The sequence below is a fragment of the Lycium barbarum genome, chromosome 4, assembly GCF_019175385.1.
Source record: "Lycium barbarum isolate Lr01 chromosome 4, ASM1917538v2, whole genome shotgun sequence".
Taxonomy (NCBI): domain Eukaryota; kingdom Viridiplantae; phylum Streptophyta; class Magnoliopsida; order Solanales; family Solanaceae; genus Lycium; species Lycium barbarum.
In genome coordinates, this window is record NC_083340.1 from 139,246,197 (window position 1) to 139,274,103 (window position 27,907).

General features: G+C 36.1%; 1 long non-coding RNA gene across 1 annotated transcript; it reads left to right on the forward strand.

Moving 5' to 3' along the window:
• The first annotated feature begins 1,007 nt into the window (after nt 1–1,007).
• On the forward strand, nt 1,008–2,442 carry LOC132636644 (uncharacterized). Its single transcript, XR_009581370.1, has 2 exons — nt 1,008–1,590; nt 1,725–2,442. It is a non-coding gene; the product is annotated as an uncharacterized LOC132636644 (long non-coding RNA).
• The last annotated feature ends 25,465 nt before the right edge of the window (nt 2,443–27,907 follow it).

Consider the following 27,907-nt stretch of genomic DNA (forward strand, 5'->3'; position numbering starts at 1 on the left):
TCCCAAAAGTGCATTTGTCTCTTTTATGCCTATAGGGGAGTGTAATGCAAAATGGAAGTTTGGTTGACTGGAGTAAGTGGGCTGCCACAAAAGAAACAAGGGAATGGAATTGAAAAGAACATGAGAAAAAATAAAATTAATGAGGGGGATGAAGTTCTTCACTCTAACACTCACAATGTTTCTTTTTTCTCTAGTTGTTTGAATTCTTTTGTAGGTACCATTGGAAACAATCTTGAGAATGAGCCTCATACAATGGAAACTTATGAAAAGGATGCAGCAATTCTGGAAGAGCAAAATTGTCCAAAAGAGGGACTTGAAGGTAAAGAAGATCAATCGTGTGAGCCTAAAGGTAAGTCGACTAAACTCATTACTCTAGAAGCTAATGATGAGTGTGTTGAGGGTGTGAGTATGAGTAATGATATTTCTTGTGTGGAGCTTAAATCTTCTTTGTCATGTGATGAAATTGTGAACAAAGTTTGTGAAGATACACTAGTTGTCATTGATTGTGCTTCTAAAGTTGAAACTACTTGTGAGTTTGATTTACTTCCAACTAGTGTTGATGTTGACACCCAATTTTGCCCTTCTTTATTCTAAATTATTTTCTTGGGCTTCTAATTTTATTGATAAATTAAATACTTTCTATTCGCTACTACATTACTATTACTGCAATTATTTATAAGTATCGTTACTTTATTATTACTATTTAATATTACCCTCACATTGCTACGTATTTATTACTTGTTAATCATAAAGTTAAGTACCTATATATTTTTAGTTTTGCTATTATTAGTAAATTAGTATTATTGAATTATATGCTTATTACTATTAATTACTAATTGTATGATTATTTCATATACTTTCCAAGTAATTAATCTCTATAAGAAAAAGCCTCAAAATTGGATTAGAATAGGAACAAGACCAACAATTTAGCTTAATATATGGCCCAAAATTCGGACCACAACAACCTATATTTTACACCCAAAACGCAGCCCAAACTCCATCAGCCCAACTAGTTAAATAAGCCCAACCCGTAACTCTTTAAGCTCACTTTTCTAAACCTAAATTTCCAGCTCAAACAGTCGTATCCTATCTTCTTCCCCTATTTGCTATTCTATGCAAAATTCTAATCTTTACACAGTCATGGCAGTGCTTTGACCATACCATTTTTGTAGAAAAATTGATCTTTACGCTCAGCATGGATCTATATTCACAAAAAGGTACGAAACGTCCATCCTCATTTTAAAGATGTTTGTCCCTTTTCCATCTCTTTCTGGACGGATCTGACCAAATCACGTGAAATTCCACTAAAGATACAACGTTCGAATTTCAAACCTATTAGCTTCATCTCAAATCCCGCCCTAAAAATCCTAGGATTTGCCTATATATATACATCTCTAACTCTTCAGCCAAAAATAAAATAAAATAACTTGAACTATTAAAAACTCTCTCATTTAAGCTATTGTTACTTTTCTACTAGTTCTAAAAGAAAACTTTAGCATTTTATTATCCTCAATTGCTGTCCGTTTTGACTTTATTCGAAGGAGAGTAGATCTGAGACCACAAAGCCTCTGTTCACTATACCCACAAGAGGTAATATTCATTCCTTTCTATTTAATCTCTTTGATGTGCCGCGGATTTGTGGCACATTCGACGCCTTTTTACTATAAATTTTGGTTGTTTTCAAGTAAGTCTGGTTCTCGTTAATATGTTTTGTTGTGTTTTAGGAAAAACAATGGCCCAAAAGCAAAAAGCAAAGAACAAAAGAAAAATTGGCCAGAAATGAAGAATCGACGTTCCATTGATCAGCCGACGAACTGTCCTTTGAAGGGTCGATAAGCTCGATTTTCCAGTGATGACAAAGTTGAAGACGACAAAGGACGGAAGCATCGACGAAGCGTCGAACTGATCGACGCTTCGTCGTTTGTGTTGTCAAGCAGGATCTCTCAACAAGAGGAGAAAAAGACGGAATACTCGACGGAGCGTCGAACTGGTCGACGGCACTGTCGAATGGAACACATGGCTGAAGGTACAAAGTACGGAGAAATCGACGGATCGTCGAACGATCGACGGTCCATCGATCTTGCTATCGGGGTCAATTTTGTCAGTTGTTGCTGTGCGTTTTTAGAGCCTATTTAAAGAACATTTTAGGTTTTGTTTGACAGCCAGATTTTATTGTAACCACGTAAAAAGTTTCATTGGTGGGTGAGCATTGAATACTCCCCTTTTGGAGCTTAGTGAAGACAACAAGATTTCATTTTCCATCATCTTTATTACACTTTGTAAGCTTTATGTGTCATTTATTTCTTATTACTTTTGAGACCATTATGTGTGAGTAGTTCCTTTAATCAAAGTTGTGGGTCCAAATGATGGGTGCTATGTAATGGGTATCTAACATTGTATATATATATATATATATATAATGGGTTGTAATGTGTTTTATTATTTCTCGTATTCATTGTTCTATAAGTGGTTGCAAACACTTGTTCATGCACAAACCCTAGTTTATTTGAAAAGATAAACTAGGGTGTGATTTGAAATAATATAACAAGGACTCGGGGCGTTAACCCTCGTTTAATGAACTCGCTTAGGGATAAGATGAGTTCTACTTGACATATTTAATAAACCTTATTTATAACTTTTCTGCATTTGGGAAAATCATGAAAAGAAAATACTTTCTAACTATTGGAAAATATTAGAAAGTGTATTAGAGATTAAGTGCATACATAACCTCGACCCATTAGAAATATATCATATTGACACCCATAGCATAACATCTAATCATCGCGGGGACACAACTTTGGTTCTAAAAATCTAAACAAATTCCAAACACTTCAAAATAACTATTACAAACCAAATCTCTTTTCAAAATATTCAGAATAGGATTAAAGCTTTTAAAGACTAATCTCGCATACAATTAGTAACCTTTTCTCTCCATATTCCCTGTGGGATTCGACCCCAACCTTGTTTGGGTTACTATATTTGACAACGTCCACTTTACGCCATTAATAGGTGTAATTTGAGCGTATCACTCTTCTATTCAATAATGCGTTCAGAAATCATGTAGTAATAGACATTTGTTACTATAGTGATATGTTCAAACCTATTTTAAGGTTGATGTAAATTGCTTATGTCAAAAATGACCATGTTTGAAATACTATAATCGTGTTTAGAGTATTCTTTATCTAGCTGAATCAAAAAATATAAATGAGTTATATTTACGTTTTGGTTGGCGTCAAATGTGACTTTTGAGTTGTTCTTTTAGGAATCTTTCTCTAAATCCCGGATGTTGTCTGGCCTGTGATTTTAATTGTGTTTTTTTTTTTCGAATGATGTAGGATACTTATTTTTGTGGTTAAATATGTGATAAGAGTATATGACTTGAACTTTCTTTTATTTCAAAGTTAGAGATCCTGCCTGTGAATTCAGTTAAACTGGTTGGAATATATTTAAACATCACTAAAGTTGGATATGGAAATCTGGATATTGACAAGTTGTATTAGAGACATGACTTAGGATTATATGCAATTAACTTTGACGCTCATTTTTGAGTAATACCTGATGTTATAATCTGTCTCTTACGCTATCTCAAAAAATGCAAACTTTTTTTACTCTTTACTTTATTTTGCCACTTGGAAAAAACTTATTTTAGGGTCTCACTTGAATAGAGAATGAAGTATTTATCTTCTAATTAGAGAACTACTTAAGAACCTTTCTATTAGCAAGAGTTGGATTTTTTATGGTTCTAGTTATCATGATATTTACAAGTATTTGTTTTAAAGTTGTGAATTTCTTCTCTGTTTTTAATATTGGCTAAGAAGCATATGTTCCTCTCTAACTCGGGCCTACTTTTTTTTTTCTTTTCGCATGAACACCGGAGCCGAAGAGTCTTGTTTTGAGACTCAACGACGCTGCACGTGAAGTTATCCTCATCAATTTACCCATACCCGTAATCTACCATGGGATATGTCCTAGAGACCATGGAGATATTGTTGAAAAGCTCCATCTTCCTTTACGATTCAAGCTGTAGATACTAACTTTGCTGTGTGCCTTTAACTGTTGTAGTTCATATAAGAACACATTTATTGCTTTTTTGACTCTCTGCTTGTGGTGAGCATCTAGTTAATAATTTAACTTCATAGGGATAATATAGCTATTGTCTCTATAATAAACCATTTAGTATTTTACAACGTTCAGCTCCCTTTCTTTTCTTTTTTTTCCCCCACAAAAATCCTACTATCTTTTAAATCATTATTGAGCTTATGTTTTCAAGACTTTAATAAGTTAAAGGGTGAGCAGATCTTTGAGTTATTCAAGCCAAAATTTGGAGCCTTGATTTTTTTAGAAAATTGTTTGCAAATAGCATAAAGTCCAGTCATTGTTTTTGGCCTAACTTGGCATGTTGGACGACTTTAATGGTTCTTTCAATGAGGAACTTAATTTCTATACAAAACCAGATTTTAAATTATTGGTTACCTTATTTTTTCTTACTCTTAATCCTTGAATTCATATGTAAAAATGTTTTAGCTCAACATCACATTTTTTATAACGTCAATCGGATTTATATATAAAGTTAGACACTCCCTTTCACTTTTAAATACTAATCCCCTCTCTTCATTTATAACTAATCAATTATTTTATACATTATTACTTATATTCTACAAGGCCTTCTAATTAACATTAAGTTCGGTTGGTTAACCATTTTTAATGGATCTTAAGGGATGTTTAATACCTTCCCTTTAGGTTAATTGAACCTTACCTAGAATCTTTTTGGTTTCGTGGACTTTAAAACGGAGCTAACTTTAGACAATAACTTTAGTAAATTTTAGGTGTCCTAATTCACCATAAATAATTAGGTGGCAACTCCTTAACTTTAATTAATCCCGAAATTACTAGAATGTTGTAAACCATTTTGACCCTGGTTGAAATGGGGTATAACAGTTAACACTTTATATACTTTCTTAAAGCTAAAGACACCATTTTCATGATTGATAAGGAAGAAAGCAATTTAATTGTTGATCATGTTTATTCCTTTCATAACAATTCTGAGTTTAGCATTCGTGACTCGTGAGTGTTGTGATATGAATTGTGATTCCAATGAATGTGAAATTGAGCCGCCAGTTGAGGGAAAATGTGAATTGGTTAGTAATATAAACCTTGTGTTTTGTGAGCATCAACCTAGTGTCGATGAAATAGGTTGTGAAGATAATCTGAGTAGTGTGCATGGTCATACCCCTAATTGTACACCATTTGTCAGTTAAGACTTTAAGGTCTTTGACAAATCTTTATATGGTCATGGTGTATGGGGAATGGTCTTTGGTCATCCGTTGTTTGAACCGGACATTGAAAGTGTGAATTCATCTTTGAATTTTCCTAATGTTGAGTCCGAGCATGACAATAAAATTGACTTTCGTGATGAACTTGATCATGTGAAACTCATGGATGATGTGAACTTGAGTGAGGCCTTTCTTGTGAATTTGTTCTTACTTGGGGGTGCTTGTCTGTTTAGAGATGAGTTTGAGAATCTTAAAACACTTTCTTGTGATGAAGCTAACTTCCTGTTGGACAATAGTTCACTTGATCGAGGGCCTTGTCTTGAAAAGAAAGGTGTAGGATGTTGCTTCAGTGCTATTTCTTCTTTGAGTTGTCAAAATTCTGAAATTATGCTTGATTGTATTCATGATTCTGAACGTGAGCTTGGTTTTGAGGACCCTGTTGATGGAGTGAACTTAAGTAGCACTTTTCTCTACTACTTGTTTGCATATGATGAGGAATGTGATTGTGTTGAGACCCTATGTAGAGTTGAGGACATAATTTGTGATCTTGAGTGTGCTAGAGATGTACAACATATCCTTGGTGAGGATTTAGGAGCTACTGAGAGGCTCTTTGATGGTAAAGCAGAATTTGGGGATGATTTCTCACTAGGGGCAGAATTTGAATAGGGATCTCTAGGTGTGAGTAGGCTTGAAGTGGAAAAGGAAGGTATAATGGTGGATACTAGTCCTAGTGTCCATTACTTCACTTACTTTGACCTTTATATGGAGCACGCACTCGAGATAGATTATACATTTGAGTTAGGCTATAATACCTAGTTCCGTAGCTTGCAAGGTGGATACGATTCATTTGAACTTTGGGGTAGTAGTCTTGAGCTTAGAGGTAAATTCCTTCCTTTTGATAAGTTTGATTGCTTATTTGACTTTGATTTCAATTCCTGTCAAGGGAAAGGATGTGAGGGAATAAAATTCTGGTTGTTACACATGATTTGATCCTTTTTCTCTTCCTAGGATCGAGGATGGTACGTACTCGTATCTCATGATTCATGCTTCTCTAGAGTACTCTTTTAGTAATTAGTTACATCATCGTCACTCTAATTTGGTGTTGCTATTTGAGTTATATATATATATATATATATATATATATATGCTATTTGAGTTACTTGTTGATATGCTTGAGACATGTGTTAAGATTGGTGTGTTGACCATTCTTGTTTTTGACCCCGGAATTGATCCGTGGGCAATTTGTTTGAATTAATGACTTTGGGGTGGGCTGGTCTTGGTCAAAAGGAGACAGCTAGCCAACTATTCTCGCTTGATCGTCCGCACAAATTTTAATTCTTGAAAGAGCCATTGACTTGAATGACTATTTGCATTGTTGAAATATGAATTGATTGACCGACTTCATTACCAAATGAAAAATAACACTAGGAAGCATCAATATGCTTCAAGCAAGCTCTATTTTTTTTTTTTCTCAATATGCAAATCTTCTTCCTCATTTTCTTTTTCCTAATTAGCCTATCTTTCCAAGAAACCTTACAATTTCCAAGCATGGAACGGTCCATATTATTAAGCTTGAAGCAGCATTGGAGCAATTCGGAGTTCCTCCAGTCATAAGATTTGAATTTTTCAGGATACAATTGGTCAGGAGTTTCGTGCATCAATGATAAGGTGACATAGCTAAATCTTGGAGAAAAGAACATTACTGAACAATTACATAAAGAATATGTCAACTCAAGAACTGTGAAGTTCAGAAGATATTCAAGTCAGTTCCTACTCAAAAGCGGAAAGAAATATTTTTTTTTTTCTTTGTTGGTTTTCGAGTGTTATTGAGATTTAGATCCTTTCAAGAAACGATTAGACCTAGTAGTATAAATACGTGCTAGCTAGGATTTATTAAGGACAAAACATAGAACCTAAGAGTATTCAATCTTGTAACTTACTTTCTCCCTTGATATTAATAAAAGTGTCAGCCGTTCTCCGTGTACTAGGATCACATCGATCCGAACCACGTTAATTACTGTGTTTTTATCATTCTCGCGCTAATAATTGGTATCAAAAGCCTACAGTTCGTGAGATCTAGGAGACGAGGAGACTGTGACGTCTATGATGTTTGAGGTAGCGAATTTTGATGGTCGAAGTAATAACTTCAACATCTGGGAGATTAAAATTATGTAGTTGTTACAAAGAGAAGGATCAGTCTACGTATCCCGAAAATACGAAAGAGGCCGAGAAGCAGAAGATTGAGATGAATACTTTTAGCGCAATTCAATTATCTTATCAGACAGCGTGTTATGTGAAGTCAGTACCGAGAAAACAACTGTGAGTTTGTGGAAGAAAATGGAAGATCTCTACCAGAAGAAATCATTAACAACTAGAATATTGTTAAGGCAGCATTTACACACCTTCAATATGAAGTCAGGTACAACTTTATGGGATCGTCTTGATGCTTTTAATAAATTGGCTATAGATCTTACTCATGCTGATATTAAAGTCGGATATGAAGAACTAGCATGGACTCTACTGTTTTCATTATCACTGGCGTACAAAGACGTAGTTAATTCAATGAGGTACAGTAAGGAGGTGGTCACGTTACAGATGGTAAGAAGTGTATTGAGTTCGGATGAATTAAAAAACCATATCAACAATGGTGAGAAAGAGGACCATGGTGAGAGTTTGACGGTTAGAGGTCGCTCGAGCCAAAGAGGGACAGGTAAATTAGTAGCTAGGTCAAAGTCTAGGAAAAGGGTGAGTAGGAAGGATATTAAATGCTGGGGTTGTGATCAAAAGGGTCACTTTGAGAGGGATTTCCCGAATAAGAAGATTGATAAAACAACAGTCAGTGCATTTACGGTTCAGGTAGCTCAGACATCTGGAGAATATTATGTGCTAATTGCTTCAACAGATTACATTCAGACACACAAGTGTATTTTAGATTCAGCTTGTAGATTTCACATGTGCTTCAGAAAATATTGGTTTACTAGCTATGAGCAGACGAGTGGGATTGTACTTATGGGTAACGATGCAGTATGTGAAATAGTAGGCATTGGTTCAGCCCATATACGGTGTCATGACGACAACATAAGAACATTGTCTAATGTTCGACATGTTCCTGATATGAAAAAAAATATGATCTCTCTTGGTACTCTGATAAGCTCGGATATAAGCATGTCGGTGAAGGTAGAATCTGTAAGGTGACCAAGAATTCTCTAGTCATGTTAAAGGCCAAAATGGAGGGTGGTCTTTATGTACTTATGGGCAGCACCATTCTAGGTACTACGAATGTTGCAACCTCACTGTTATCAGATGATGACAAGGCTAAGATATGGCATATGACATTACGTCACATAAGCGAGAGGAGGTTGGAAATTTTGAGCAACCGAAACCTTTTAAAAGGTGAGAAGATTAGTACAATTGATTTTTGCGAGCATTGTGTCCTTGGAAAGCATAAAAGGGTCATCTTTAGCATGGGCAAGCGCAAAATCGAAAGGGTACTTGACTACATTCATTCAAATTTATGGGGTCCATCTCAGGTTCCATCCAAGGGTGGAAAGAGGTACCTTCTTACTTTCATTGATGATTCACGCAAGGTTTGGATATAATTCTTAAAGGCTAAAAGTGATGTCTTTGAGAATTTCAAAAACTGGAAGACATTAATTGTAAATCAGTGTGACAGAAAGATTAAATGTCTTCGAACAGATAATGGCTTGGAGTTTTGCAATAAAGAGTTTAACAATTTCTGTAAGATTCATGGTGTATTGAGACATATAACAGTTAGGCATTCACCACAGTAGAATGGAGTAGCTGAAAGGATAAGCCACACTTTTCTTGAAAAAGCACGTTGTATACTCTCTAATACCAAGGTGCCTAAAGAGTTCTGGGCGAAAGTAGTAAATACTGCTTGTTATGTTGTTAATCATTCTCCAGCATCGGCAATTGACTTCAAAACTCCAAATGAAGTATGGTCAGGTAAACCATCTTATTATTCGTACTTAAGAATCTTTAGATGTCCCGTATATTATCATACAAGTGATAGAAAACTAGAATCTAGAGCTCAAAAATGTTTATTTATGGGATATGCTGAAGGGGTAAAAGGATATAGAATATGGAGTTTAGATCCTCTTAAGTTTGTAATCAGTAGAGATGTTACTTTTGATGAGGCCTCTATGCTTGATCTTGGAAAGACTTCTATTGAGTTTGCAGATAGAAATTTCTTACAATAGAAACGGTGGAGGAAAATTTGAAACTCACCGAGCAGGAGGATCAGGTGACTCAGGTGGAATCAGATAATGAAAAATCTCACACAGTAGTACCTAAAGGTGAACATACAGTATAGCTATAGGAAGGGACAAACGAACTCCGGAGCCTAATCCAAAATATTATCCTCAGCCTTCACAAGCTAATCTTGTGGCCTATGCATTAGATACTGCCGAGGAGCGAGTAAAGGATATGGAACCCTCAAGCTATACAAAAGCTACTATGTGTAGTGAATCTGATCTATGGCATTTAGCCATAACCGAAGATATGCATGTCACGACCCAGCTAGGGGCCGCGACAGGTACCCGGGGCTAACCACCGAGCACCGCTCGCTCTATTACTCGTCTTACTCATTTAGTACTCTTTTATGAATTTCATATTTAGATCATAAGAAAATCATATTTCACTTGAAAACATAAGTACTTTTATATACATAAGCATTCCGCCCATCAAAACAATATATATATATATATATATAGCAGCAATCTCGTGAGACCATCTAACCCATACTGCGTATCTACGAGCCTCTACTGGAGTGCTAGACATAAGGACGGGACAAGACCCCGTCATGCCCAAAAATACATATATATGAATATACACAAAAGAATAATCAAGCACCTCCGGAACAAATGAGTGCTTTCGAATTAGCTGACAGCTACTACGAATCTGGATCAAGCTCTCCTCCATGTCTACCTGTGGGCATGAACACAGCGTCCATAGAAAACGGACGTCAGTACGAACATTGTACTGAGTATGAGAGGCATAAACAATGAAATAAGACAATGATACAAAGGGAAGTATTAACATCGAACATCTATATCTGACTGTCAAGTATAAAGGAAATAAATCATGCTATCTTACTCATACTCATCATAGTATCATATATGCATAATGTATAAGCCCGACCATATAGGTACGGTGTAGTAATGTATAAGCTGACCGTCCATATCGGATCGGTGTGATAATCATAACATTAGCCTGCGTCCAGGCCTCCCGCGTCCGGGGTATCATCTCATGCCGCCCACTAGTGATGTCTGCCCATGCCTTCTGCCCATGGTGTATACGCTTCCCTCCTTAGCAGTGACTGCCCGGCCATATAGGCGCGGTGTATATGGTCATCATAATATGCTCAACATAGTATACTTATCATAGTACATGCACAAGGCTCAAGATCAACTGTTCTTTATCGGGGTGACGTAAGGTCGTGATCCCCCGATTTCATTATGGAGCATTCTTTGACATTCAGCCTCACCTCGAAGGAATTAGCATATAAGGTGAGTGTAAGCAATAAATAGCATCATTAACATTATAGGATCATTATCTCATACATTTTAGAATCTTTATACTTTAACTCATTATCATCATTATAAGACTTATAATAAATCTCTTATCTTATGTAGCTATTCATAGACATAAGCTTTTAGCTTTCCAAGATATAGGAATTCATGAGAGGATAGGAAGTCATGCTATAGGATTCATGCCATTAGAAGGAAAGGACTAGTGTCATGCCCCGAACAATGGCCTGGGCGTAACACGGCACTCGGTACCTGACTGCATGTGACCGAGCGAACCACATGACTTGCTGAATCATCATGAGGCATAACATAAGCGGAATATAACGTGAATGCATGATGAGCCTTTATAAAACGTAGTAAGTCATAATACTTAATAAAAATACATGTTTAAACATGAGTGCAAAAATAACATGAATGAGCCAAAATGGCTATACGACTCCGAATGTCTGACATAACATAACTGACTTGTCTAGTCTATGAAACCTCTAACATAAGTTTGAACATGGAAAACATACTCGCTGGGACAAGGCCCCCAGCATACCTTAGGTGCATAACTAATCATAAAACAAAAGTTGACTAAACCCCGAATGAGATGGGGCTCACCAATAAGCTGATACGAATGTTGTCCTACTGAGCAGATGTGTCGTCCTGTATATCAGTACCTGCATCGTGAAATGCAGGCCCCCGGGCAATAGAAAGGGGACGTCAGTACTTTGAATGTACTGGTATGTAAAGCAACTAAATGAAATAACATGGGACATGAAATAACATGATAACAACTGAAACTGAAACTGAAACCTGGACATGAACATGAGTACATACATATTTATAACATGGTAAAAATATCATAAGTAGGGAGAGCAATAACTTATAACCGATCCATGGTCTAGTACTTGCGTCCCGCCAGCAGAACACTCAGTCCTTGCCAGGGAACATGAGATTTAATAAAATATGAAAGGATCCAGTCATTATGAGAGATCGTCCGGGACATGGGTGGAGCGATCCTCATCCTACGGTGGCTACGTAGTTTCAGGCTATCTGAAGCCCTCCTCGGTAATTAAAGCAACTCCCAAAAACATGAACATAATATAGTTGGCTAAGAAGCCCATGATTTTCGTGAATTAACTTGTACTTGTCTTGTAATCATGATTTCACGAAATAACTTGTAAAATAAGTGGCACTTGCTGCCCATGGTTTTCATGAATATAACTTGCTTGTACATGGATATCATGAATTATAGCTAGCTTGCATGAACTTGTAAAACATGTATTATTTTCTTGAAAATAGCATAATATATCATAAACTAGCATGCATGAACCCATGGAAAGTTGGTACCAACAATTAGGCTACAAGCATGTGAAGCTTCAACCAAATAACTCCCTCATTCAAAATACAATTTCAAGAATGCAATAGAGATATAAAACTATCAAGCAACAACACTCAAGTCTCAATAAGTGACTCAAAACTACTAGCTTACTAGATATGCTCAGTTGACTCAACTTTGGATTTTTCAACATCACCAATCTATCGTAATCCATATGCCCTCACAAGAAAGAAAGTCCCAAAATCACTGTATTCACAACAACAACACAAGGGACAAATACACAAAGTCACTCACACTCAACAAAGAAATTCTAGTGCTAACAAATATCACACCATAAGCTTGCCCTTATTTTCAATCATCACTAACTCAAGAACATTTAGTTGGAGATCACATAGGGACTTTTTAAGCTTGTAATGTAGGCTTAGGGAAGAGTAGGATAAGTATTTGGGATACAAGTGACTACGCCCTCCTTGAACACTACACAAAACCTTTCGTCCACTTTCCTCTTCATTTCAAAACAACACTCATTCCTTTGCATACTAGTTTCCCCAATTATTTCAATTTCCTTTATAAAGTTCCAAAATATAATGTGCTAGCACATGCCACCCCCAACTATAAATGTTGCAGTGTCCTCGCTGCACATAATCAAAATAAAACATAAAAATAGAAACGGAAGAGAATTTTTTTTTTTTTTTTTTACTCGCTGTCACCACATGCGACTCGACATGCGATTCGCATGTATGACATGCGAGTCGCATGTGATGTCACCTGCCAATTTTTTTTTTTTTTTTTTACAAAGATACATTTTTTTGCACAAAAAGTTTGCAACCTTTTTGTATTTTTCAAATTTTTCTTCCTTTCTTTTGACTTTTTTTTTCACAACACCAACCTTCACCACTCTCAAGCAACACTAACACCCCCAACTTAGGCTTTTGGCCTCAAATTCACAATTTCATGTTCAAGGAGGGAAACGTTCAAAAGAGAGACTTTTCATCAAACATGGTAAAGGCTTGTAATGTGGCAATCAAAGAAAAGGTCATAAGCTCAAATGGGATTACTAGTGATATTATTTATGCAATGGTAGGCTAGAAAGGCTAAAGAGGCTTTTCCAAACATCACAAAGATAGCCCAAGGTCATCTCTCCAACCAACATAATCAAAATTAGCATTGAACGACTAACCGGGCAAGTTCTAGATGATAAAAGTAAACACAAGATTTATTCAACAAACACTCACACACATGGCATATGAACTAGTCTAGATGGATTAATTTCACTTCCCAAGCAAGAACAACTAGTGCAATATCTCATAATCCAAAGTCAACACACTAGTAGGTAAAGAGTCACAAAATGAGCCAAAAAGTTGTCACAAAGATCATTCTTTCCTATGCACCTTGCTTTTTAACTTTCACAACAATTTGGAGAGGTATTCATATTTCAATTTCACATGCAAGAGACTAACTCTATTAGTACCAAACAAGCCAAGAGTTTTCACATTTTTCCTCAAAGGAGAACCTACACCTAAACTTACAAGACTAATGAAAGAAGCTAAGAAACAAAATAAAATAATAAGAGTGACTAATCCACAACATGTCAAAAGAACAAAAATTTCAAAAATTTTGAGCAAGCTTCAAAATATAATGCGCTATCACGTGTCACCCCCAACTATAAACATTGCAGTGTCCTCGCTGCACATAATCAAAACAAAACATAAAAATAAAAAAGGAATTTTTTTTTTTTTTTACTCGCTGTCATCACATGCGACTCGCATGTGATGTCACCCGTTTTTTTTTTTTTTTTTTTTTTTGTTCTCTGTCATGACATGCGACGATACATGCGATTCACATGTATGACATGCGAATCGCATGTTATGACACCAGAAAACATTTTTTTGCAGTTTTTACTGGTTTTGGGGGCTGTCCGGGTATCCGATATGCTCAAAATAACTCCAAAAATTCTGAAACTTTGCAGATTAGTCAAAAACCATAAACTAAACTATTCTAAAAAATAAAATTTCAAAAACGATTTAAAACTTTTAAAACGATGGGTTACCTCCCACCAAGCGCTTGATTTAACGTCGCGGCACGACGGGTACCTTTACCACTTTTCCTTCCATTTGGAAGATATGAATTTGCGCCCCAACTTTGAATCAAGATCATGATGACGCTCATGGGGCGGTGGTAAAAAAACAAGTAGGCCAACTCTCGGGTGTCGCATTTTGCATTTCTTAGCCCTTAAGTGAGGCATGCCATTTTGTCTTCTTGGCATAGCAAACTTCAAAATGAAAACATTTTCTTCTTCATCTCCAAAATTCTCCATAGGCTCGGTTAGTTCAACTTCCATATCATCAACCAAGCACAATGTTGAAAAATGGCTAGAATGAGGTCCAACGCGCTCAAATTCTAAATTTGCATGAATTTTGACATCCTCACCCAAAAATGAACTAGAGTCTTCAAAAACCATTTCATGAACTTTTTTATGCAACTCTAATATCATTTCTTCAATATTGGCATCTTGCATTATTTTTGGATTGGTCGGTTGGCAATTCATCATTAGCTCTTGAAAATCAATGTTGACCACTTTTTCATTGGAAACTAACTGAAAACTACTATCCATGACTATTTGATGTTGAGTATTGCATACCTCAACTTTTGCATTCAATTCGGTATTCAAGTCACGGATAGCAATTTCAAGTTCCTTCAACTCTTGACTTTGCTCAACATGGATTTTTTAAAAAATTTCCATAATCCTTGAAATGCCTTCACGATGATCTCCATAGGATCCAAGTTGTTGAGCTTGAGTCATAAGCCAATCTTGGCTCACAACTTCCACTTTGTCAAGACTTTCTTCAAGTTGAGGGTCATTCAAAGCTTGTAAAAATCCACCCTTGGAGAAATTCATGTTTTGGCCACTTTCTTGTATACTTTCAACATCCTCAAGTTGTTAAGCATTATGAATCTGAACCAATAATTTCATTTGATCCTCCAAGGTGTGAATAGCTTTGTCATTGCAATTAATTGCTTGCCTCAAGTCATCAAGTGGTTGCCTCAAGTCCTTAACCGCTAAGTCCTGTTTTTCAACTTTTTCAAGGATGGTCTCTAACATGAGCATTATCCTCTCATTTTGAGCATTTGAGGCTTCTTCCATTTCCATATCCCTACTATCATCAAAATCAAAACTAGAATAATCATAGTGGGGGTTCGGGGAAGGGAAGGACAAATAATCACAATTATCCCAATGACCATTTTGACCACCACACCTATCACATATACTCCACTCATAGGTTTGGGATTGTGTGCACAATCCGCCCCCGGGAGAATTCAAACAGTTTTACCATGAGTGTGGTCCTCCACAATAAAGACAAGGGTCATCAAAGTATGAACAACTACCAGCCGACCAATTATCATTATATGATGCCATTGTTTTTTTTTTTTTTTAGAACTGGACAGTTTCTGCAGAAGCAAAAACTGGACAGTTTTTCAGAACTGGACAGTTTTTCAGAACTGGACAGTTTCTGCAGAAGCAAAAACTGGACAGTTTTTCAGAACTGGACAGTTTTGCAAAAACTGGTCAGTTTTTTTTTAATTTTTTTTTTATATAAAAATAAAATCAAGCAAAGAAAACAACTACACTAATATTTACGAATTTGGACCAAAGCAAGCAAGCTTAAATCCCAAACTAACCTAAATACGCCAAATTGTTCCCCGGCAACGGCGCCATTTTTGATAACGTCCAAATACACTCCTCAAAGAGAAAGTGTACACGGCCGTATGCAATATATTTACCCAACTATGAGTCGGGGTCGATCCCACAGGGAACAATATGCTAGGCGATTAAGAAAGTAAGGAACTTTCACCAACTAAGCTAAAGCCAAACGATAAATGATATTTTGGGTTTTTGGAAAAGATTATAACTAGTGCAAAAATATAAACTAACCTAGAAAGCGAGTAAAATGATCAATGGCCACAAGTTTGGATACAAAGGAAATTACACTCAAGTAACGATCCAATGTATTTCACGATTTTACAACTAAGAACGGGTTTATGTCAATAGATAATGATTTCTAAAATCTCATTGAAAGTCTTCCAACCAAATCAATGAATTTCACTCTAAGCTTTTCCAAGCCTTAGAGTGTGATATTAGGCACAATCAATTTAACCTCAAGTAACTATCCTCTTCCGAGCTCAAGTTATTAGATGAGTTTAATGACCCAAATTCTTGTTAATTAATCTTTCCCAACCTAGATTTTCTCTTCCAAGCTCAATCTAAGTAAATGGGTGAGTCCTAGGGTTAGCTAATCCCTTTGGAAACATTCAAGAACGAGATTAATTAAATCAACAAAGACCCACTTCAATAGCAATAAAAATCATTCAATACATAAGCAAAACAAGAGTTTCATCCAACACTTTAATCCTAGAATATTTCCATAAACAAGATTCAAGTGAAGAAAATAAACACTACACACTTAGATATACAATACAAAGCAAGAGATTGAAGAAATGAATTAAAGGTTTAAGAAATGCTCAACCAAATCTTCAAATCTTCAACCCCAAAGTGTGGTGTAGATGAACCCTAGACTCCAAGCTTGCAAAATGGCAAAAGATGATAATGTTTTTCCCTAGCTTCTCTTTTGTAGCTCCCCCAATTTTTCCAAGTCCAAAAAATGTCAAAATCTGCCCCCATATTTCTGTTTTTGCAATTCTGCCCGTTTTTGCAAAACTGTCCACTTTTGACAGTTTTGCAAATCTGTCCCGTTTTTGCAAAACTGTCCAGTTTTGACAGTTTTACAAAAATGTCCAGTTTGACCTCTTTTTGACTTTCTTTTCACTTGGTTTCTTCCGATCACTCATTTCAGCTACTTGACTTGTTTTGCTCTATTTTGTTCCATTTTGGTCCATTTTGATCCATTTTGCTCTTTTATGCTCTCCGGGCATCTTTTCCTACAAAACAACATAAAAACACAAAAAGTAACAACAAAAGTGCTTAAGGAGTCACAAAAGCTTAAGGAATTAGCGTCGAATATCGCGTAATTTCACGACTCGTCAATGGAATGAGATATATGGGTTTTTCATAGACTACGAACAGATTCTTAATAATCATAATGAGAATCAAGAACACAATGATAGAATAATATCAATTCAACCATAATATAGTCATAGACATGGACCTAGGGTTATCATGAGCATAATATAGAATAGAAACCCTAGTTTTCATAAAAAAAATCATAATTTATGGATTAGGAGGCGTGGGGAAGAACAATGATGTTCCCACACGTAGATAGTAACTCTACATACCTTAGTCGCTCCAAAACTTGAATTAAAGACTTGAGCTTTGAAGAAGATTTCCAAAATCTTGAATTCTTGAACCTTGAGATGGGTTTTCTTGAAAACCCTAGTTTTAGAATGATAATTTCTTGTTTAGATTACAAGGATGGGTGTTAGAATTGAGTTGGAATAATTAGAGTAGACTTACCTTGGTGTTCTTGATGATGGAAGAGGGTAAGAAGTCGTTCTAGGGCTTGAAGGAATGAAAAATAATGATTTGAACTGATATGAACGAATATTTACTGTTCTGGAAAAATTAATTTTTCGGCCCAGTTAAATGCGGGCCGTATTTTGAAATACTGGCCGTATTTGAAATACGGGCCGTATTTTGAAATACTGGCCGTATTTGAAATACGGACAACACTGCCTCTCTTCAGTAAAATGGCCATAACACTTTGCACAGATGTCCGTTTGACCCCCATAATATACCGTTGGAAAGGTATTTCAAAGCTCTACAACTTTCATGAAGGAAGTTTTCCCAAATTCCAAATTTGTTTTGAAATACGGGCCATATTTTGAAATACGGTCCGTATTTAACCATTTGACATCCAAATGCCAAATTGCAGAATGCTCAGAAATCCTTGGTTTTAGTTTACGACTTGAAATACGGACCGTAAACTGAAATACGGTCACTGTTCATGGGCGTAAACTCCCATCCTACAACGGAACAGGGAAATTCCAATTCCCACATTCTTCATCTGATTTTCTAAGTCTTGGATCATGATCAAAGCTTACGTTAAAGGTACGGGGTGTTACAACTAGCCTCACATACCTTTCTCATTTAATTAGTCTATCGTTCGCTTGCTCTCCTTCGATGTCACGTTTCTACCTTCAAGAGAGAATTCGCATCAACGTTAGTAAATCAACTACAAGAACACATTACTATTTCTAGGGAAAATTGGGCAGCATTTCCTTTGTTTCTACTACTTTTCCCATATTCTATATCAACTCCCAAACGCTCACAACAACATTCACAATATCGCAATCAACAATCATCATTTCTATACATTGACCACAATCCACCATTTCTCTTCAAATTCTCCACATTTATGGTTATAGCTCACTATCGCGTATTCTCATATATAATACTTATTTCATGGTCTAAACGTCATTTATAACGTATTCATAACCACAACATATCAACATTCATGATTCAATCTAATTATCATTCAACCATGACACTATTCACTCATTGATGACCCATTTTCTATGTCTTTCTACAATTAAAGTATCTTAGCCTTCCAATACCTTAAACAACATGATATGGTCATGAAACTTACCTTAGATGATGGTTGAACAATCCTTGAATGGAATTACTCCTTGAGCACCAAAACCCTACTTCACTTCTTTTGGGTTTTCTTGAGATAGATGAACTTTAGCTAGGTTTCATACACTTTGTATCATGGATTTGGTGTTATTGATCATGGATTTCCTTTGATTTTCTTGTGGATGAATGTTAGAGAATTTTTTAGAGGTCTCTTGACTTGTGGAGAGTGGGAATGAAATGAAAAAGGTCCCTTATATTAATTCACAAAAGCTGGCCGGATCAATTTATACGGACCAACATACGGTCCGTATAATTTTCACTGATCGTATGTTGGACCGTATGTTTGGTCCAGTGAGCTATGTTGTTCTGGACTGGATCTACGGCCTGGACATACGGTCCGTGAATTTTATACGGCCAGTATGTCTGGCCGTATAATGTCCAGTTGTCCGGAACTTGTTTTCGTCGACTCGTTTGATCTCCGATCCTTATGGAACCTTCTTAGCACTTGCTAAACACTTCAATAACAATCTAAGGGACATTATCACATGTCTCTAGGACATTATTATGCCATCATTAACTCGTCATCCATAATTCCTACCCGATACATAACATATCCTCTACTTTCTTCGTCAAACTTCTTTCTTTACGTCTAATGTCTTCGAGTCTCGATTAAGATCATCAAATGCTATCTCTTACTTATCAAATCATCGTGTACGTCGTTCCCTTCGCTAGCTTATTCACTGTGCGCTAACGGGGAAAATTTCCAAGGTGTAACAATGCAGTCTCTACACAAGAACCAGACATGGGATTGGGTAAGTCTACCAAAGGGGAAGAGAACTGTTGGTTGCAAATGGGTCTTCAGAAAAAATGATGGTTTTCCGGGTGTAGAAGATGCTAGATACAAAGCGAGATTGGTTGCTAAGGGCTTTTGTCAGAAGGAAGGAATCGACTACAATGAGATTTTCTTACCAGTCGTGAAGCATAGCTCAATTCATTTGTTACTAGCTTTGGTTGCCCATTATGACTTGAAGCTTCATTAGCTTGATGTCAAGACTGCATTCTTACATGGTGAACTTTAAGAGGTGATCTTCATGAATCAGCCAGAAGGGTTCCTTATGGAAGGAAAAGAAGACCAGGTTTGTCAATTGAAGAAATCTTTTTATGGTTTGAAATAGTCACCACGACAGTGGTACAAGAGATTTGTTGCGTTCATAATTGCTAAAGGTTTCTCGAGAAGTGCATTTGATAGTTGCATGTATCACATGATGGTATTTGTTAATTCAAATATTTATTTACTATTATATGTTGATGATATGCTTATTGCTGCTAATAGTATGATAGAGATAAATGATTTGAAGAAACTGCTAAGTAAGGAGTTTGACATGAAAGATTAAGGTGAAGCTAAGAAAATCCTTGGAATGGAGATTCACAGGAAGAACAGTGAGGTACATCTTTCACAGAAGAAGTATATTGAGAAGGTACTTCAGAGGTTTGACATGGATAAATGTAAACCCGTTACTTTACCGTTAGCACAATATTTTAGACTTTCTTCTTTGATGGCACCGCAATCAAAGGAAGAGGTGAAGTACATGTCAAAAGTTCCTTATTCTAGTGCAGTTGGTAGCATTATGTATGCTATGGTTTGCATTCGGCCTGATATTGCTCAAGTAGTGAGTGTAGTAAGTCGATTCATGTCTAATCCGGCTAAGACACATTGAGAAGCAATTAAGTGGATATTGAGATATCTTAAAGGCTCTTTGAATGTTGGTCAAAAATTTTGTAGATGAGAAATGAAGGCTTCTTGGTCCTTGGTTATGTGGATTCTCATTTGTAAGTGATCTTGTTAGAAGGAGATCAACTACGGGCTATATCTCTATTCTTGCAGGTAGTGCCATAAGTTGGAAGGCAACTCGCCAGTCTATAGTTGCTTTGTCCACAACAGAAGCTGAATATATGGTAGCAATAGAAGCAGTAAAGGAGGCTATATGGTTGAAAGGTTTGGTGTCAGAATTGAGTAGGGTTCAACATGAACCAACTCTAAAATGTGATAGCTAGAGTGTTATTCACTTGATAAAAATTCAGAGATTTCATTATCACACCAAACACATTGATATCAGATTCGATTTTATTCGTTATGTTGTTAGAAAAGGTACAATTAAGGTCTTGAAGGTTGACACAAAGGACAATGCAATAGATAAATTGGCCAAGAATGCAACAGATATGTTGACCGAGGTGGTTCCTCTTGTCAAGTTCAGTTATTGTATGAATTTGGCTGGAGTTCGCATCAACTGATGCGTCAGGATGGAGAACAGCAGGGCAAGGTAGAGCTACTAGTATGTACGAGGTTTCGGTTAGTGTTTCTTATTTCCTACGCGGAGTTAGCTCACGTAGGCTTAGAGACATTGGACTGAATGACGTTCATATGGAAGCTCAAAATTCATCTCAAGGTGGAGATTGTGAAGTTGAGAAGATATTCAAGCCAATTCCTACTCAAAAGCAAAAAGAAATAAAAAAAAGAAACTTTTTATTTGTTGGTTTTCGAGTGTTATTGGGATTTAGATCCTTTCTAGGAAAGGATTAGATCTAGTAGTATAAACACATGCTAGCTAGGATTTATTAAGTAGGACAGAATATAGAACCTAAGAGTATTCAATCTTGTAACTTACTTTCTCCCTTGATATTAATAAAAGTGTCAGCCGTTCTCCGTGGACTAGGATCACATCGATCCGAACCACGTTAATTACTATGTTTTTATCGTTTCCGCGCTAACATCTTAAATATAGCATTCCTCCCGTCGCAACAATTAGTCGTTTTGACGAGCCAATATTTTTGTTTTTGACATTTTGTGAAACAAGAATCACTTAGTAGTCTTTTTTGTATCTGCCCTTATAGTTCTAATTAGTGAAGGGTTAATTAAGTGACACGTTTAAAAATAGATGAAGAGTTAGTCTAGATAATTAATTTTATGATTAAGGTTAGTAAATTTCTTTCTTAATTAAGGGCTGTGCCAAAAAACCTTAAAAGTATCTTGTATTCTTGTGCCATGTTATCTTCTATTATATTTGCACATCTGATTTATTAGCAATTTCTAATCCTACTGAAGCTAAGAATAAAAGGTTGCACCTTCTGTGTTTTGTCTTTCTTTTTCCCTAAACAACTTCATTATATTACTTCATAATATGTCTCAAATGTTGTAAGATTCCATTGCATCAGTTACAACCCAACTTGGGAAAGAAGAATCCCAAGAAACTTTATGTAAAAGGAAAATAGAGAACTTGGCTAGATTATGAGCTAGGACGTTCCATGTGCAAGGGATATATACAAACTTGATATCTTCCATAGAACTCATTAATCTCCATTTATCCTCGCAAGTCGTATCTATCTCCCAAGACACTGTCATCTTCTTTTGTACCTTCTGTTGGTTAATATACTTGTGTGCACAAGCATTTTGTTAGGGTTTTGTCCTGATTTTCTTACCATATTTGAGTTTTACTTTTCTCTTGAAGGAAAGTCAAATTATAACCATAATTGTTTTACTTTTCCTGAAGGAAAAATATAATTTTCTTCCATATTTGGCTAATCGTTGTCTTGGAGGAAATGTTTTGTACATCTATAAATTAAAGACATCCTTCCCACAACTAGAAAACAATAGTATCCACAATGTAGTCGTTTAGAAAGTCTTATTTATGGGGAGATTATTCTCTCCACAGTCTTGCACAAAAAATGAAGCGTAGAGGGTAGAGCCAGCTAAAAATTAGTCTATTATTTTGTGAAAGTTGTATTTGTTGAGTCCCACATCAATGGTAGGATGAGGGATAATTAGTCTCCTTATATGGTCTTAGACAATCCTCATTTCATGAACTAGCTTTTGAAATTGAATTAGGCCCAAAATCTATTTGGTATTACATTTTTTTTTCTTAACCACAGAGGTCAGTCAGGTCATTTTTTTTTTTTTTTGATCTTTTTAAAGTTCAACAAGTCAAAACGATGGTAGCATTTCCCAGTCATATCCAGCTACAATTTTCGTTCATGTTTACTGACTTGTGTTGTATGATACACGGCTTCTTCAAAGCTAATAATCCAATATTTCAGATGGCACTATCCAATCAAAACACTTGAAAAAAAAAAAAAAGAGACTATATAGAATGGGAGAGCTAGTACTATAGTAATATGCTCCAGAAAAAAGGGATAATCAAACAAAAGGAGCCATGAAAATTAGCAATATTCGTGTAGTAAAATCCATATTTTCAATTCCCAGGAAACAAGTTTGCCTTTCCATTGTTTTCTTACTTGCCTTTCTGCATTTCCAGGCTGGTTTACAGAGCTACGAAAATGAGAAGAGAATTATGTTGGAGCTGAAGCAACTATGGGGATTTCAATCATGGAATTCCAATACCTCATACTGCAATTGGGATGTTGTAAGCTGCATAAATGGTTCTGTCACAGGCATCCGTATTGTAGGGAGGCAACTTACTAAAATTCCACCAATTATATGTAGACTGAAAAGCCTACAATTGATAATCCTGAAGGACAACAACATCAGAGGAGAATTTCCTACCTATTTGTACAATTGCTCAAAGCTGGAATATCTTGATCTTTCTACGAATCAATTCGATGGACCACTGCCTAGCGACCTTCATCGCTTGTCGGGGCTTATCCATTTAGACATTTTTGGAAACAGCTTCAGTGAGATCCTAGGAGCCATAGGTCAGCTTTCTGAATTGCAATATCTTTCTCTTAGGGGTAATAGTTTCTTCGACACTTTGATACCCTGAGAAATTGGAAATTTAACAGAGCTTGAGACTTTGGATATATCCAATTTTGGGCAAGCAACAATTCCAGAGGAATTAGGAAGACTGAAGAAGTTGAAACACCTCATGATTGTAGAGTCAAATTTGATAGGGGAGATTCCGGATACATTTTCCGCTCTTTCAGGTCTCCAAACCTTGGATCTCTCATTTAATTTATTAAAGGGGTCGATCCCAAGCTACTTATTTCATTGGAAGAATTTAACCTCTCTTCAGTTGGAGAGTAACCAATTTTCAGGTAGGTTACCGATGTTGGCTGCAAATGTACAATTGATGGGGAAAACTCAGCAAACGTTTTCTAGTCTTTCAGGTCTCGAAGTCATTGATCTCTCAAATAATTACCTAAATGGTTCAATTCCAAGCTACTTGTTTCTTTTCAAAAAGCTAAATACTCTGTATCTGCATGATAATAAATTTTCTGGGAGTTTACCTAGGATAGCTGGAAATTTGAGATTAACAACATTGGATCTTTCGTCGAATCAATTCAATGGACCACTGCCTAGTGACCTTCATCGCTTGTCGGGGCTTATCCATTTAGATATTTCTGAAAACAGCTTCAATGAGATCCCAGGAGCCATAGGTCAGCTTTCTGAATTGCAATATCTTTCTCTTAGTTTTAATCTTTTCAACAATTCGATCCCCCGAGAAATTGGAAATTTAACAAAGCTTGAGACTTTGGATATATCCTATATTGAGAGGTATAAGCAAGCAACAATTCCAGAGGAATTAGGAAGACTGAAGAAGTTGAAACACCTCATGATTGTAGAGTCAAATTTGATAGGGGAGATTCCGGATACATTTTCCGCTCTTTCAGGTCTCCAAACCTTGGATCTCTCATTTAATTTATTAAATGGGTCAATCCCAAGCTACTTATTTCATTGGAAGAATTTAACCTCTCTTCAGTTGGAGAGTAACCAATTTTCAGGTAGGTTACCGATGTTGGCTGCAAATGTACAATTGATGGGGAAAACTCAGCAAACGTTTTCTAGTCTTTCAGGTCTCGAAGTCATTGATCTCTCAAATAATTACCTAAATGGTTCAATTCCAAGCTACTTGTTTCTTTTCAAAAAGCTAAATACTCTGTATCTGTATGATAATAAATTTTCTGGGAGTTTACCTAGGATAGCTGGAAATTTGAGATTAACAACATTGGATCTTTCGTCGAATCAGCTTTCTGGATATATTCCACAAGAATATGACAATAAAGATTACCTCTTTAGTAATAATCTCAATCTCTGTACCGAATATACCAATTATTACAATCAAGTTCGACGTTGTAGTGGAAAAAGAAGAGTTATTCTTCCCATTGTGGTCCCTGTTGCACTTTTAGTCATTGTAACATTGTTATACTACACAGTTAAAAAGAACTGGAAATTCTCCATAGACCAATTCATGTGGAGGAAGAAAAGGCATGAGAACCAAGATCCTGAGTGGATGTTCATTTCTTTCCAACGATTTGAATTCACAGAATCCGAAATTCTGGTGAATATGACAGAAGAAAACTTGATTGGAAGTGGAGGATCAGGGAAGGTCTATAGAGTTGGTGTTAATCCTAATGGGAACTTTCTGGAAGTTAAGAGAATATGGAACAAGAGAAATTTAGACCACAGGCTTGAGCAACAGTTCCTTGCAGAAGTAGAAGTACTGGGTATTTAACTAAAAGATTACAAATAAAAATTTATCAATACTGAAGGGACTAAAAATGATGCTATTTAACTAAAAGATTACAAATAACGTAAAATGATTGAAGATCATGCAAAAAGGACTGAAATTCATCCATGTATGATTGAACTTCATGTAAAAATAGATGAGTTCAGTTATAAATGGTTGAAATTCAGGCATCTAATTTCCATTGCCAATAATTCTACGGTTTCAAGCAAAAATGTTAAAAGTTTTCTGCCAAATTTCAAATACATATTTTTTACAATTTTAATCACGAATGCTTAAAGTTGATTCTGAAGCAACTAAACTTGTACTCCTTTCATTCACTTTTACTTATCCGCTATACTAAAAATATATTTCACTTTACTTCTCACTTTTAGCATATCAATAGAAAAAACATACTATAAGCATGTTCCTGATATGAAAAAAAAATGCTCTCTCTTGGTACTCTGATAAGCTCGGATATAAGCATGTAGGTGAAGGTAGAATCTACAAGGTGACCAAGAATTCTCTAGTCATGTTAAAGGCCAAAATGGAGGATAGTCTTTATGTACTTATAGGCAGCACCATTCTAGGTACAACGAATGTTGCAACCTCACAGTTATCAGATGATGACAAGGCTAAGATGTGGCATATGACATTACGTCACATAAGCGAGAGGAGGTTGGCAATTTTGAGCAACCGAAACCTTTTAAAAGGTGAGAAGATTAGTACAATTGATTTTTGCGAGCATTGTGTCCTTGGAAAGCATAAAAGGGTCAGCTTTAGCATGGGCAAGCACAAAATTGAAGGGGTACTTGACTACATTCATTCAAATTTATGGGGTCCATCTCAGGTTCTATCCAAAGGTGGAAAGAGGTACCTTCTTACTTTCATTGATGATTTTTCACGCAAGGTTTGGATATACTTCTTAAAGGCTAAAAGTGATGTCTTTGAGAATTTAAAAAACTAGAAGACATTAATTGTAAATCAGTGTGACAGAAAGATTAAGTGTCTTTGAACAGATAATGGCTTGGAGTTTTGCAATAAAGAGTTTGAATTTTTTTGTAAGATTCATGATGTATTGAGACATATAATGGTTAGGCATACACCACAACAGAATGGAGTAGCTGAAAGGATGAGCCACGCTTTTCTTGAGAAAACACGTTGTATGCTCTTTAATACGTACCAAGGTGCCTAAAGAGTTCTGGGCGAAAGCAGTAAATACTACTTGTTATGTTGTTAATCATTCTCTAGCATCGGCGATTGACTTCAAAACTCCAAATGAAGTATGGTCAGGTAAACCATCTTATTAATCGTACTTAAGAATCTTTAGATGTCTCGCATATTATCATACAAGTGATAGAAAACTAGAATCTAGAGCTCAAAAATGTTAATTTATGGGATATGCTGAAGGGGTAAAAGGATATAGAATATGGAGTTTAGATCCTCTTAAGTTTGTAATCAGTAGAGATGTTACTTTTGATGAGGCCTCTATGCTTGATCTTGGAAAGACTTTTATTGAGTTTGCAGATAGAAAGTTCTTACAATAAAAATGGTAGAGGAAAATTTGAAACTCACCGAGCAGGAGGATCAAGTGACTCAGGTGGAATAGAATAATGAAAAAGCTCACACAGTAGTACCTAAAGGTGAACATACAGTATAGATACAGGAAGGGACAAACGAACTCCGAAGCCTAATCCAAAATATTATCCTCAGCCTTCACAAACTAATCTTGTGGCCTATGCATTAGCTACTGCCGAGGAGCAAGTAAAGGATCTGGAATCCTCCAGCTATACAGAAGCTACTGTGTGCAGTGAATCTGATTAATGGCATTTAGCCATAATCGAAGATATGCAGTCTCTGCACAAGAACCAGACATGGGATTGGGTGAGTCTACCAAAGGGAAAGAGAACTGTTGGTTGCAAATGGGTCTTCAGAAAAAAGGATGGCTTTCTGGGTATAGAAGATGCTAGATACAAAGCGAGATTGGTTGCTAAGGGCTTTTGTCAGAAGGAGGGAATCGACTACAATGAGATTTTCTCACCAGTCGTGAAGCATATCTCAATTCATTTGTTACTAGCTTTGGTTGCCTATTATGACTTGAAGCTTCATCAGCTTCATATCAAGACTGCATTCTTACATGGTGAACTTGAAGAGGTGATCTTCATGAATCAGCCCGAGAGGTTCCTTATGGAAGGAAAAGAAGACCAGGTTTGTCAATTGAAGAAATCTTTTTATGGTTTGAAACAGTCACCACGATAGTGGTACAAGAGATTTGTTGTGTTCATGATTACTAAAGGTTTCTCGAGAAGTGCATTTGATAGCTGCATGTATCTGATAACGTCCAAATACACTCCTCAAAGAGAAAGTGTACACGGTCGTATGCAATATATTTACCCAACTATGAGTCGGGGTCGATCCCACAGGGAACAATGTGCTAGGCGATTAAGAAAGTAAGGAATTTTTACTAACTAAGCTCTGCCAAACGATAAATGATATTTTGGGTTTTTGAGAAATTTATGACTAATGCGAAAATATATAAACTAACCTAGAAAGCAAGTAAATTGATCAATGGCCACAAGCATGGATACAAAGGAAATTACACTCAAGTAACGATCCAATATATTTTATGATATTACAACTAAGAGCGGGTCTATGTTAATAGATAATGATTTCTAAAATCTCATTGAAAGTTTCTCAACCAAATCAATGAATTTCAC